The sequence below is a fragment of the Tiliqua scincoides genome, chromosome 12, assembly GCF_035046505.1.
Source record: "Tiliqua scincoides isolate rTilSci1 chromosome 12, rTilSci1.hap2, whole genome shotgun sequence".
NCBI lineage: Eukaryota > Metazoa > Chordata > Lepidosauria > Squamata > Scincidae > Tiliqua > Tiliqua scincoides.
This window is the reverse complement of record NC_089832.1, coordinates 15831600-15845033: the sequence shown is the minus strand read 5'-3', so window position 1 is coordinate 15845033 and position 13434 is coordinate 15831600.

Below are 13434 nucleotides of genomic sequence, written 5' to 3'. Positions count from 1 at the left end.
CTGACCAAAGTGGTACCTCAGGTAGAGGATTGGCAGGGGGTGTCCATGGTCCACCCACCTTCCTTTGCCACTCCTTCTTCTCCTCCTCCTCTTTGCATACATTATTAACTATTTATGTACAGTGGGCCGTTTACATCTCTAGGCTTCCCAACCATGAATCTGACCTTCCACCTAATAGCTGAGCAGTGTTAGGTGCTCCTGGGAGCTGCTTCTGGGTCATGCCGAGGCCCAAGGCCTGCTATGTTGGTCCTGGGACACACTCAAATGCATCATGGAAGTGTTTCCCAAGCTCTGCAAAATGCTTCTGCAACACTTTCCGGTGCACACCAGGTCCAACAGAGCAGGTCGTGAATAATAATAATAATAATAAAACTTTATTTTTATCCCGCCCTTCTCCCAAAAAGGGACCCAGGGCGGCTAACAACATATAAAACAAATTAAAACATAATTTCACAGATAAAAACATATTAAAAAACACATTAGCAGAACCCATAAAAACAGTAGTCAGAAGAGTCAGAATAAAAGAGCATAAAACAGCAGTTCTTAGAGGAATCGGCCCTGTAAAAAAGCAACTAAAAGATATATAAAAGATGTTAAAAAGGCCAGAACGTCAGAAGGCTTGGTTAAACAACAAGGTCTTCAGGCCTCGCCGAAAGGACTCAAGAGAGGGAGCCATTCTCAAGTCAAGGGGAAGGGAGTTCCACAACGTTGGTGCCACTACTGAGAAGGCCCTATTTCTTGCCGCCGCCCCACGTACCTCCTTAGGCGGCGGCACTTGTAAAAAGGCCTTCTCTGATGACCTAAGAGAACGAGCCGGATTGTATGGGAGTAGGTGATCTCTAAGATAACCTGGCCCAGAGCAGTATAGGGCTTTAAAGGTGAACCTTGGTGTGATCCAGAAATGACTTTTGCAAGCAACTGATACCTCTCTAGGGCACCATGAGCCCCACGTAGGAAACACTATTTTTTAAAAAGGGAACTTGAAGAGCTGCAGATTTTGGCATCGGGAGGGGGGGTCCCCAGGATCACAAATATGAAAGCCCCACTCTACTGATTTTCAATATAAAAGGATGGAGTGGAAGTGAGGAGAGAAGAAGGACCTGTGACACTCGAGAGCAGGGGTCTCCAAACTTTTTGACCAGAGGGCCACATCAAATATCTGGCATGGTGTGGAGGGCCAGAAAAAAATTTAAATATAAAATTTAAATAAATAAATTAGAGATGGAACTTAGATGAGTGAACAAATGAATGAATGGGCTCATTCATTGGCCCTCAGAACACCCTCCAGACACAATCAGAGCACAGTTCTGGTCATGTTCAATTGAGTGGGCCAGAGGCTTTCCAGGGACAAGAGGTTGGCCGTGGGCCAGAAAGAGACTTGCTGTGAGCTGCATCTGGCCCCCGGGCCAGGGTTTGGAGACCCCTGCTTTAGAGTACTCTCATTTCATTCACACTTTCTTTTCTGCTCTATTTCTCTCTTTCTTTTTGAAGTGAGGGAGCAGAAGGGGAAAGAGAGGAAGGAGTCATTGTGAGAGTATTGGACCAGCCATTGCTGGACCACCAACAATTTTCCCTCCTTGAAAACAGTTAATTTTATAGCATCCACCTGGTAATGACATTTTTGGAGCTCTCCACACATGCGTTACAGCCTGTTGAGCTGATTGATTAATGGATCCGCGTGGGCAATCAGTTGATAAAGATGTTTCATCTGTGTGATGGCTAGACAAAGATCTGGTCCCAGGATCTAAGCAGGATGCATACATGCCTGTAGAATTTTAAGCACCGTTTCGAGGAATTTAAAGCAACACATTCTTGAACCTGCTATTAAGTCATTTCAGAATCATTAACTGATTTTTTTTGGTATCTTCACGTGACTGTTAAACGCTGCTGAAGCTGCTCTGGCAAGTCAATCCTGGGGTTAGCTCCATTTCACCAGCACTGAGAAAACTTAAAAAATCTTTTAATTCCTTTCATGTTTCTGCTGATAAAGAGGAGCTGTTTGGACAGGCAAATTACGAAGGATTGCCAAGGCTCTTTTCTGAACAAGTAAATTGCAAGCTCCTGCTGGGAAGGTGAGTTCAGGAGCGGCCGCGAAGCCAAATTCAGGAGCCGATCCTCTTGGCTCCATATCAGAATGCACAAAAGCGGCAATCTCCCTAAATATCCCATTAAATCAGCATGCCAGCGACACAGGTAGTTGCACACAATGGAGATCAAGAACATGAGGTTTATGTCTCCATCTGTCAACGAATGGCTGGATGGTTTCATTATGACCAGGAGTATTTCCAGGAGGAAAAAAGAAAAGAAAATGTCTTTCCTAGTATTCCAAAAGAAAGAGTAGAGTCATATATTTATGACAGCCAACTAAAATGTCAGGTTGCCCCCATGCTCAAGAAGACAGGAGGCAGTAAATTGGATTCAAAATGGGCCACAATTTTATTAAACGTAATCAAATCTCTCTCTCTCTCTCTCTCTCTCTCTCTCTCTCTCTCTCTCTCTCTCTCTCTCTCTCCCCCTAGAGTGACTTCCCACTGCCTTCAAGCCTGCTTAAGCTTTCATGCAAGCCTCCTAATCTTCCATGAGAACTTGCACCCCCTCTGCCCTGCTTTTCCTTGCCCCCCCTCTGCTTTTTGCTTTCCTCCCCCTCTCAAAAGGGAGCGCATATTTTTGCCACTCAGTCCCCATCTCCTTCTGGTTGACCAGGAAGGAAAGAATTCAAAACAAGGCAGTAGGAGCACACATTGTGATTGGCTGCCATCGTGTAGGAAAAGGGGAACCACTGCTTGTCATCGGCCCACATCTCTTATCTGCTAGTTTCCAAGGTGGGTCCCATATTGCAGGTTGGGTTTCCAGGAGATTCTCAGCTCTTGGCTGTTCTGCCAAATCCCAATCCACTGGGCCTCATGCCCACTTAAGGCTGATTAGTTTCCCTTGTGAAACTCACCAGTGCAGCAAGCAAAAGTCAGAGTCCAGTTCCAGCCCACAGATTCCAAGTAAACCAGTCCAATCAATGAGAGTTGCCAAATCAGAGTCCAGAGCCAATAAGCTGAGTTACAGTCCGAGGTCAGGTTCCAGGTAAGTCAGTCAAATCAGTCAGGGTATCCAAGTCAAAGTCCAAAGTCAATATGCCAACTCCCAGTCCAAGGTCAGATTCCAAAGCCCATAAATCAAGTCAGTCAGTCTCCTACCTCCAACCTGCACTCCTCCTACAACCCACACCACTAGTTCCTCCAGGTGCTGTTTATATACTCCCAGGTTCACTTTAGCCTCTAGTGGCTGCAGCTGTGCAGTGTTGGCAACCTTCAGTCTCGGAAGACTATGGTATCGCGCTCTGGATGGTGGTTCTGGAACAGCGTCTAGTGCGGCTGAAAGGCCAATTCGGGAGTGACAATCCCTTCCACACCGGGAGCAAGTGCAGTCTGTCCCTGGTCTGTCTCCCTGGCTATGGGCCTTCCTTCTTTGCCTCTTTGCCTCAGCCTGTTGGCCAAGTGTCTCTTCAAGCTGGGAAAGGCCATGCTGCACAGCCTGCCTCCAAGCGGGCCGCTCAGAGGCCAGGGTTTCCCACCTGTTGAGGTCCACTCCTAAGGCCTTCAGATCCCTCTTGCAGTTGTCCTTGTATCGCAGCTGTGCAGTACACCTCCAGCTACCACCTGGGCTTTAACCCTGCATTTACTTAGAGCAAGGGGCACTGTGGACACCACACCCTATCTCCTTGGTAATATCTTCCGCGATGTCACTACATTGGCAGGCTAAAGATGGCCTGTATGCATGATTGCTTATGATTGCTTTATCCAAACCTAATACCGCTTTTGGCCAGTGTCTCCTTGCTGGTTGCTGAAGTACAAAGCAAAGGGTTATCTTTTCACATTAGGTGGTTCCTTTGCACAAGTGCCCATTTCGTCATAAGGCCAATGATCAGCTACAGGGAATTTTCTGGTCCTGTTTGGGATTATCCCATAGCTGCCTGCTTTGGTCTGGGACAGCAGCTCCCCAGGTGAGCTGCCTGTTGTTAGAACCTCTCCTTGCTCAGAGGAGAACCAGGAACAAGCTGTTTCTCCCTTGACTGGAGCAGCCACGGCTTCACTCCGACAGCCCCTGAAGCCTGCCTGCTTCCTTCTACCAGGCTCCGCACTACTTACATGAGCGCTTTGATGGATTTTGGCTGGTTGAAAATGGACTCTGGGTACAGTTGTGCTTGCTGCAACCTCTTGATCGCATTGCCAGACAAATCAAGGATGCAGTGCCCCCCCTGGAAGAGGGCAGAGCACTGGCTGTCACTGAGGTTTTCTGCAATACTCTCAACTCACAGAACACTCAAAAAGCTTTAATGTTTGTCCTCATCCAAATGCCGTGAAGACAAGCACGGCTGCTTCAGTGTTGCAAGCACATCAACTCTGCCCAAGTATTCAGTCCCTCTCCTTTCCAGTAGTTTGTGGGTGGGTAGAGATTTAATGCCAGGCTTCTCCCTTCTGTTGTCCATGTACTAGGGTGTGGTGAGCACTTGAGAGTCAGCAGGAGAAAAAAAAGTTGGAATAAACTGGCATTGGAATGGGGCAAGTTGAGAGCAGATGCAGTTCCAAGGCCCAAAGCCCTGCAGCTAGTGATGTCTATTTGGTGCACTTCATGGACATTACCCAGGTATAGTTCAAGTTGGACCTGATTCATTTGCATCATGAAGAGTAAACCTGTTGGAAATGGCCCTTTCTTGGGTTACAAAATGGTGACCTGCCCTTTCTTCTGTTGAATGGTTCTCTTCTCCTTGGAAAATAAGGAAATGACCAAACCAAGTCTAGAAAACGAACATATATAGCAGTGGTCTTCAACGTTTTTTGTGCCATGACATAGATAGATAGATAGATAGATAGATAGATAGATAGATAGATAGATAGATAGATAGATAGATAGATAGATAGATAGATAGATAGGGGACCCACTGTTAATCCTTCCCCCCTCTCGGGACCCTATCTGCCCACCATGCACTCCATATACCTGTTATGCCCTCCCAGCACTGTTCACTGTAACCAAATATTCTTATTACTGAGAGCAGAAAAAGTTACCATGAAGCCTGGCACTAGTGAAAGCTGTTTTAGCACAATTGCTAAAAAGCAGGGCTGGGAAACAATCTCCCAGTACCTGAAGGGGTACACCAGATGCCTCCTCCTTTACCTGCTGCTGCTCTAGTCCAGTGGTCTTCAACCTTTTTAATTCATGTAAGTTGCCTTGTCCCCACAAATGTGGCTTCACAACCCCATTGCAACCCCAAGGTTGAATAACACTGCTATAAAGAATTACAGGTGTTCCCCTCCATATATGCAGGGGATCTGTTCCAGTCCCCTCCAGATATGGAATGGGATAAATGGGGGAACACTTTAGGTGTAATGGACAGTTCCTCCTACCTGTTGATGTTCAGAGTAAGTCGCCCTAGAATGCAGGCTGCCTGCCTGCCTACTGCTTTGCTCTTTAAGCAAGAAACATACTGGGTTGTTAATAAAGAAAATGGAAGGTAATGGGTGTGAGGGCTTGGGGGGTACAGGGGGGCCACAGACAACTGTGGATAAGTGGATCTGTGGGTACTGGATCCACAGATATGGGGGACGCCTATACTTTGGTATGCGGAGATTCACAAGCAGAATCAGCAATCCATTACGGGGTACAAGCCATGATGTACTTGGTTGTGTATGCGCAACCTCCTGATTTTAGAGATGGGCTATGTCAGAATGCCAGATGCAAGGGAGGGCACCAGGATGCAGGTTTCTTGTTATCTGGTGTGCTCCCTGGGACATTTGGTGGGCCGCTGTGAGATACAGGAAGCTGGACTAGATGGGCCTATGGCCTGATCCAGTGGGGCTGTTCTTATGTTCTTATGTTCTAAAGGCAGAAGCCAATACGGTTGGTTCCAGCGGCGTCGCAGGAGTTGCCAGAACGTGACTGTGTTCTGCCATGAACTGCCTCAGGGACTCCGGCTCCTGATTTTGCCTCGAGGTTGACTCCTGAAGCCTTTTCCACAACTGGATGTAGCCACAAGGCAGTGGAGGTTTGAGGTCAGAGTTTCCTTCTCTTAGATGAGCTGCCTTCCTAGGCTGACGAGTCCCATCTACCCGGTATTGCAGAGGGAGAGCAATCCTGGAACGTGCTGGAATCCCTAGCATGTATTCACTGCTGAAACAGAGACGCCTGCGTTGGCTCGGTCATGTGGTGAGAATGGATGATGGCCTGATCACAAAGGATTTCCTCTATGGAGAACTCGTGCAAGGAAAGCGTCCTACAGGTAGACCACAGCCGCGATACAAGGACATCTGCAAGAGGGATCTGAAGGCCTTAGGAATGGACCTCAACAGGTGGGAAACCCTGGCCTCTGAGCGGCCCGCTTGGAGGCAGGCTGTGCAGCATGGCCTTTCCCAGTTTGAAGAGACACTTGGCCAACATCTGAGGCTAAGAGGCAAAGAAGGAAGGCCCATAGCCAGGGAGACAGACCAGGGACAGACTGCACTTGCTCCCAGTGTGGAAGGGATTGTCACTCCCGAATTGGCTTTTTCAGCCACACCAGATGCTGTTCCAGAACCACCATTCAGAGCGCGATACCAGAGTCTTTCAAGACTGAAGGTTGTCAACAAACATGTTATAAAATGGGTAATGCTTTGGGGGTGGGTTGCATCGTGTTGAATTTTGAGCCTTACAGTTCTGTGATCCTCTGCCTACCTTTTCCACATTCTCAAGTCAAATGATAACTTTTGCTATGCTCTGGTGTCTCCTGGAGAGCGCTCTTTTGTCATTTCCTCAATAATGGCAATTTTTTTTTTTTATAGTAAAAAAGTGCTTCTTTTTTTTGTTGTTGTTCCTTGTCACTGTTGCTTTCTGGGTGTCTCCCGCTCACTGGGTTGAATTGGCACTTCTGGAACTCAGCCTCTCCTCTCAGCGTGAGAAATCGGTAGTTGTGCCCAGGAAGGAGGTGCTGTTTTCATGAACAGCAATTCGGTTCAGCGGGAGAAAAATGATTAGGGGATAAAAGGGACGGAAGGAAGAGGAAAATGTGAGTTACACACTCAAAACAGCAAGCAGGATAATACGAGAGGGGAGAGGCAGAAAACATGGATATAGGTTAATATGAAACAGGCAAGTCTGGACCATCTCTGGTTGAATGTGATGTTTGGAAGCTGTTGGTCATGGATGCAGTTGTATTTCTAGCAAAAAAAAAGATTCTGTATCAAGATTCATGGCCACAGTAAAGGGTTGAGGACAGTGACTTTCAACCAGTGTGCCATGACACATTGGTGTGCCATGAAAGATCCTATCAGGTGTGCCGCATGAGTTCAGAGCAAAGTGCTGAAGATCACTGAAAAACTCTTCTTGGTTCTGTGGCTTGTTGCTAGGGGAACTGCCTGTAGTAATGAAATGTTACTACAATGTAGTAACGAGTTGCCCTAGCAACAGAGCCACGAAACCCAGAAGATTCTCCAGGAGGCCAAAAGTTTACATCACAAGAGGCAAAGACCATGGAGAAGACCATAGAGGTCAGTGTACTGTGAGGAAAAGAAGTTGAAAATCACTTGTATGCGGGTACAGCCTTAGCTTTCAAAAGGAAAGTGGAAAGTGATAGTGATGGGTGTTCATTCGATGACTTCTTTCCATCTGATTTTTAGTGACAATGAGGTCTTTGCCTTTTCCAAAATGCTAGGGCTGCTCTTATGCATTAGGGCTGCTACAAAACTTGACCTTTTTGTTGACAAATTAGAGCCCAATCCTATGCATGTCTACCCAGAAGTAAGTCCCATTAGAGTCAATAGATAGATATTGTGGATAGAATTGGGCTGTTAGTTGATTAGTTTGATGAAGCCAACTTTGCCTTCCAAAATAGCTTTTTCCCAGCAGTGCAACGAAACCATCTCGCAACCTTCAGAGGCTGGTTCAAGTCTGCAGATTTGAACCTCCTAAACTCCATCGTTTGATTTGACAGACCTTTGGGGTCTGTAAACTTGTCAACCTACAACTTGTTTCCACCACACAGACCCTTCTTTTGCTTACCACCAGTGCTGATGAAGACTCCTATAGGATTTGAAAGCTTCTATCTATCTATCTATCTATCTATCTATCTATCTATCTATCTATCTATCTATCTATCTATCTATCTATCTATCTATCTTGTTTTTTGGTTGGTCTTAATTAAAGCATTGCCCTGTGGATATTTTTGGGTCTATGATTATCTTATGCATATTAATAAATTCTGCAACACAAGTGGGAAATTGCTAGCAGTTAATCCTGGTTCACTACTACTCATCCTATGTTATAATTTGTTGTTAATATTTCACCCCACTTAACCCCCCCCCCATTTTAGACATTCATTTGTTTTCCGCCTGTTCATTTGTGTTTGCCCCATGTTATTCTGTGTGACTTTGAAATAGAATTTCAATGGTCTAATCTTAATGAACCTTTGCGCTGGTGGAACATGTGTTTCCCGGGCACATGCTGTCAGAAAAACACCATAAAGTGCTTTGTGACAGCACGTCTAGCTGGTACATCGGCGGGAAGGCAGAAGCCTTTTTCCACATGTGCAGGCAGACTTTCAGAGTAGGAAACACCAGAGTAGGGGCAGGAAGAGGGCAGAGGTGGGTAGATCAGGTCCAGGAGGGACAGCAGCAGAACTAGAGCTGGGCAAATGGGGCAAATGCCCTGGGCTCTGAGTCTGTGTGACTCTAGGACTGTGTGGGACAACAAATGCTCCAGAAGGCAGCCCCCGCCCCCCCCCAAAAGGACAAAAAAGTGGCTTGAACTGGTAAGGGGAATGTTTTCTGTTTTGCACTAGCAAAGCCAGGTGGGTCTTTATACTGATATGCCTGAAATAGAAGAACTTTAAACTGGGCACTGGGGAGGGCTGGAAATCTCACTGATTCTTTTTTTTTTTGGGGGGGGGGGGGGTTATTGTAGGCAGGCTACAGAGTAAGCTCCATTGACCACTATGGGACTTACTTCTGAGTAGACATGCATACAATTGGGCTCACAGGCTGCAATCCTACCCACACTTTCCTCAGAGTAAGCCCCATTGACTACAATAGGACTTACTTCAGAGTAGATTCACTTGGTGGAACAGGACTTGCTCCCCCTTATTTAATTATTTCTTTTAATGTAATTATTTATAATTATTTACTTTAATTTGCTTGATGATGTCACTTCTGGCCTTGACATCACTTCCAATGGGTCCTGGACAACAGATTGTCATTCTAAAAAGCGGGTCCCAGTGCTAAAAGTTTGAAAACTGCTTCAATAAGGTGTTACTAAGTTGACACGGTGTGTGTGTGTGTGTGTGTGTGTGTGAGACTCTACAAGTTTTCAAAATCACTAAAATCAGAATTCGGAGGAATAAGACCATCATGTTATATGTCAATCAATGCGTAATTTCATGCAGAATGCAATGAAACAAACCACATTGAAATACCTGTGTTCTAACAAAAGGTACAGCCAAAAAATCAGTGGGGGCGGGGCGATGGTACATCACCACGCCCACTGCATGGGGTGACACGCAGGCCTCCCGCACCGGGTGACGCGAATCCTAGTGACGCCACTGGTGTAGCCTACTGCATTGCTATGCAGGAATTCAATTAGGACTGGTTGATTTCTGACTACTGAATATAACTGAAAGGTTAAACCATCCTCTCTCTCCCTCTCTCCCTCTCTCAGTTGGGAAGAGTTGATACCAAGACATAATAAGTAACTGACACTGTGACGTTTTGTTGAAGACAGATTTGACTTGAGTACTGATATCGAGGGGAATGCAAAGACAATTAGACATTTCTAATTGGGTGTTGTTACACTCTTGCTAGCTAATGATTCGGTCCTATTAAAACAAACAAAACCCCTTAACAGTAAATAAGCAGAACAAAACAAGGCTTACCAATGAAAGAAGATTATGTTCTTAAGAATCTAGAAGAATGGCTAATTATAGCATTTCTTAGACCCTCTTTGACACAAGAATGAGAAGGTGCACCAAGCATTTCAAGCGCTCCGTTCCGGGATAATGTATTCATAGAAATAAATACTGCTCCAAAAATGGAAAAGGAGCCTGTAATTAATTTATTATATCCTGTAAATGCTCAAATACAAAATACAGCTCACATACTGTTATGTTCCAATACAAAGTACCATCTTCCCAACAATCTTGCCCCTTGAATTCAAATGTTTTAGGAATTAGCAATCATCTGAAAGAGTGAGTGTAATCCAAACTGGTCTTTGGGCCAGCACCTGCCCAGAGGTGCTGTAAGACACTTAAATGCGACCTTGTGAGTTGGGAGGCCATTGCATGGAAGTGAGCTGACCTTCAGAACATAAGAATAGCCCCACTGGATCAGGCCATAGGCCCATCCAGTCCATCTTCCTGTATCTCACAGCGGCCCACCAAATGCCCCAGGGAGCACACCAGAGAACAAGAGACCTGCAAGGCTTCCTGGGAATTGTAGTTAAGAACAGCCCCACTGGATCAGGCCACAGGCCCATCTAGTCCAGTTTCCTGTATCTCACAGCGGCCCACCAAATGCCCCAGGGAGCACACCAGATAACAAGAGACCTCATCCTGGTGCCCTCCCTTGCATCTGGCATCTGACCTTCGGAGGCTGCCTCCAGCGACATTGCACCAAAGGAAAGGTGCAGTCACGCTGACCATGTTGGGTCAGTGTGGGGGTCTGGGGAGGGCGGAACGGAGGTGTTCTGGCGCAGGGAGAGGGCATGTGGCAGGCAGGCCAGTGGGCAGACCAGGGTCAAGCAGGAGGGTGGAGCCAGGATCCAGCCCTTGTGCTGGATACTAATCTGCACCACCTCTTTAGGGCTCATTGAAGCTGCTGCAGCATTACCTGGGGGTGGTGGTGAATGAATGAATGAATGAATTCCCCTTGCCCTGAGCCGAACTGCAGGCAGTCCCAACCCCACACTGGAAACTGGATATGGGGCAGGCCGGCTGGCCTGCCCATTCCAGCGTGGGTTAGGAGTGGGCTGAGTGCTAGGTGCTTATTTCGAGGTGTGATTTATTGGCTCTTCTGATCCTAAGGGGCATAATTGATTGATTCATTATATACCATTTTAGAATGACTCATTCAAAAATGCTAGGGCAGATCATGAAAACATGGCAACCTGGGTTACCAGTGATTAAATCCTCATTTGTTGCCCCTTTTCCTGGGTCCCAGTAGATTTGTGCTTCTCTTCCTCCAACATCAAGATGAGAGCCAGGATGGTGTAGTGGTTTGGGAGTTAGACCTGGAAGATCTAGGTTCAAATCCCTGCTCAGCCATAAAGCTTCCTGGGAGACCTTGGGCTGGTCACTCTCATCCTTACCTACCTCACAGGGTTGTTGTGAGGACAAAAGGAGGAAGGAACTATGTGCAGCACCCTGAGCTCCTCGGAGGAAGGCTGTTATAAAAATGTGGAATAATAATCATAATTGGGGTTTGAGCACAGGTGAGTCCTGTCAACTTTTTGGTGGCTGTTGACAGCTCAGACAGAATGATAGGTAATTACATAATCATCTCCTCAATTGGGTCACAGGTGAGTCCTGACAGCATCAAGGAATATGGGATTCTTCTGCATTCTTCCCTCTCACTTTTCCACTGATTGCCTTACTCTTAGGGAAGTTTCCAAAATTCTCTCCAGAATTTGGAGTTTTAGCACATGCCCAATCTCGTCTGATCTGGGAAGCTAAGCAGGGTCAGGCTTGGTTAGTACTTGGATGGGAGACCGCCTGGGAATACCGGGTGCTGTAGGCTTATACCATGATCTGGGAAGCTAAGCAGGGTCAGGCCTGGTTAGTACTTGGATGGGAGACCGCCTGGGAATACCGGGTGCTGTAGGCTTATACCATGATCTGGGAAGCTAAGCAGGGTCAGGCCTGGTTAGTACTTGGATGGGAGACCGCCTGGGAATACTGGGTGCTGTAGGCTTATACCATGATCTGGGAAGCTAAGCAGGGTCAGGCCTGGTTAGTACTTGGATGGGAGACCGCCTGGGAATACTGGGTGCTGTAGGCTTATACCATGATCTCAGAAGCTAAGCAGGGTCAGGCCTGGTTAGTACTTGGATGGGAGACCGCCTGGGAATACTGGGTGCTGTAGGCTTATACCATGATCTTGGAAGCTAAGCAGGGTCAGGCCTGGTTAGTACTTGGATGGGAGACCGCCTGGGAATACCGGGTGCTGTAGGCTGATACCATAGTCTTTCGAGACTGAAGGTTGCCAAACCAGTTACCCAGGCTTGTTTTCTGAGTGGAATGGATGCAGAAGAATCTTGCCTCGCTTCATTTTTAAAGTCAGGCAGCCCAGTCCTAACCTGCACTGCACCAGACAGGCCAAGTGGTCTATGCTGTATCCAGTGCAGGCTAAGAAGTGGCTGTGGCACAACGGAGGGGATATTTTCCCCCTTACCCTAAGTCACATGCCAGCTACCTTTCTGGGGTTCCTTGAACCTGTGCCAGGGAATTTGCTGACACAAATCCAGGCATCCCATATAAGGCCGACTGGGCCAGGGATGGGGGTTAGAATCCAATCTAAGTTGCAGAGGCCAGTCCCATCCCTTCCCGAGCCCGATTCACCCACCAGCCCACCATCTCCCACCCTTCCTGATGGGATCCGACAATTATGCTGGATCCCAACCCTCATTCCTGGGGGGGCTGGAGCTGCTTCAAGCCGCTCCGCTCTTCTTGGATTTGCGCCACTTCAGGAGGTGGCACAAGTCCGAGGAGACCCATAGGCGCCAGTGTGCTTTATCTGGAGATAAGGGGAAAAGTTTCCCCTTGCCTCTGGCTGAGCCGCTTTCGGCCCCTATCCTGCACTGGATACAGCGCAAGCCTCTTGGCTTGCCGGTTCCATTTCAGGGTAGGACTGTGCCCATAGTAGTATAGGGGAAGTGGCAAGCAAATGAGCTGAAGGAATTGAAAGCCAAGACTCATGTTTTTATGCTGCAATTTAAAATATGAGGAAGTCTCCAATTGAACTATAATTCAGATGGGGGGGCAGAGAAAACAAGATGAACAAAACAGAGTGGGAAATATCATTTATCGGGCAAGAGTGAGCACTGTCATTGAAACCTGTCTGTTACTTAGGTTTAGGAAGATGGGAATCACATATCTCCTCAGAAAACTGGAGAAGCTTTTCACACGTTTAATGTGCCGTACCCCCTTTGCTCTATCTCTGACAGGTATATGATTACCATGTTACCATAGTAGCATGCCTTTCATACACTAGACCCGCAAAAGGCCAAAATGAGTGTGGCAATTGGAGTACCCAGAACTATCTTGACACATGATAGAAAGACTCCAGTTTCCCACTGCTTATTTGATTTCGTTTTTGTTCACTCTTTGGCCTTTGACGGCTGCTTAAAAGGACAGCTGTACAGAAAGTCAGCTTTGCAAGAAGAGTCCAGTCTTGCTCCAGAAGCACTACTGAGGGTCATGGCCTTATT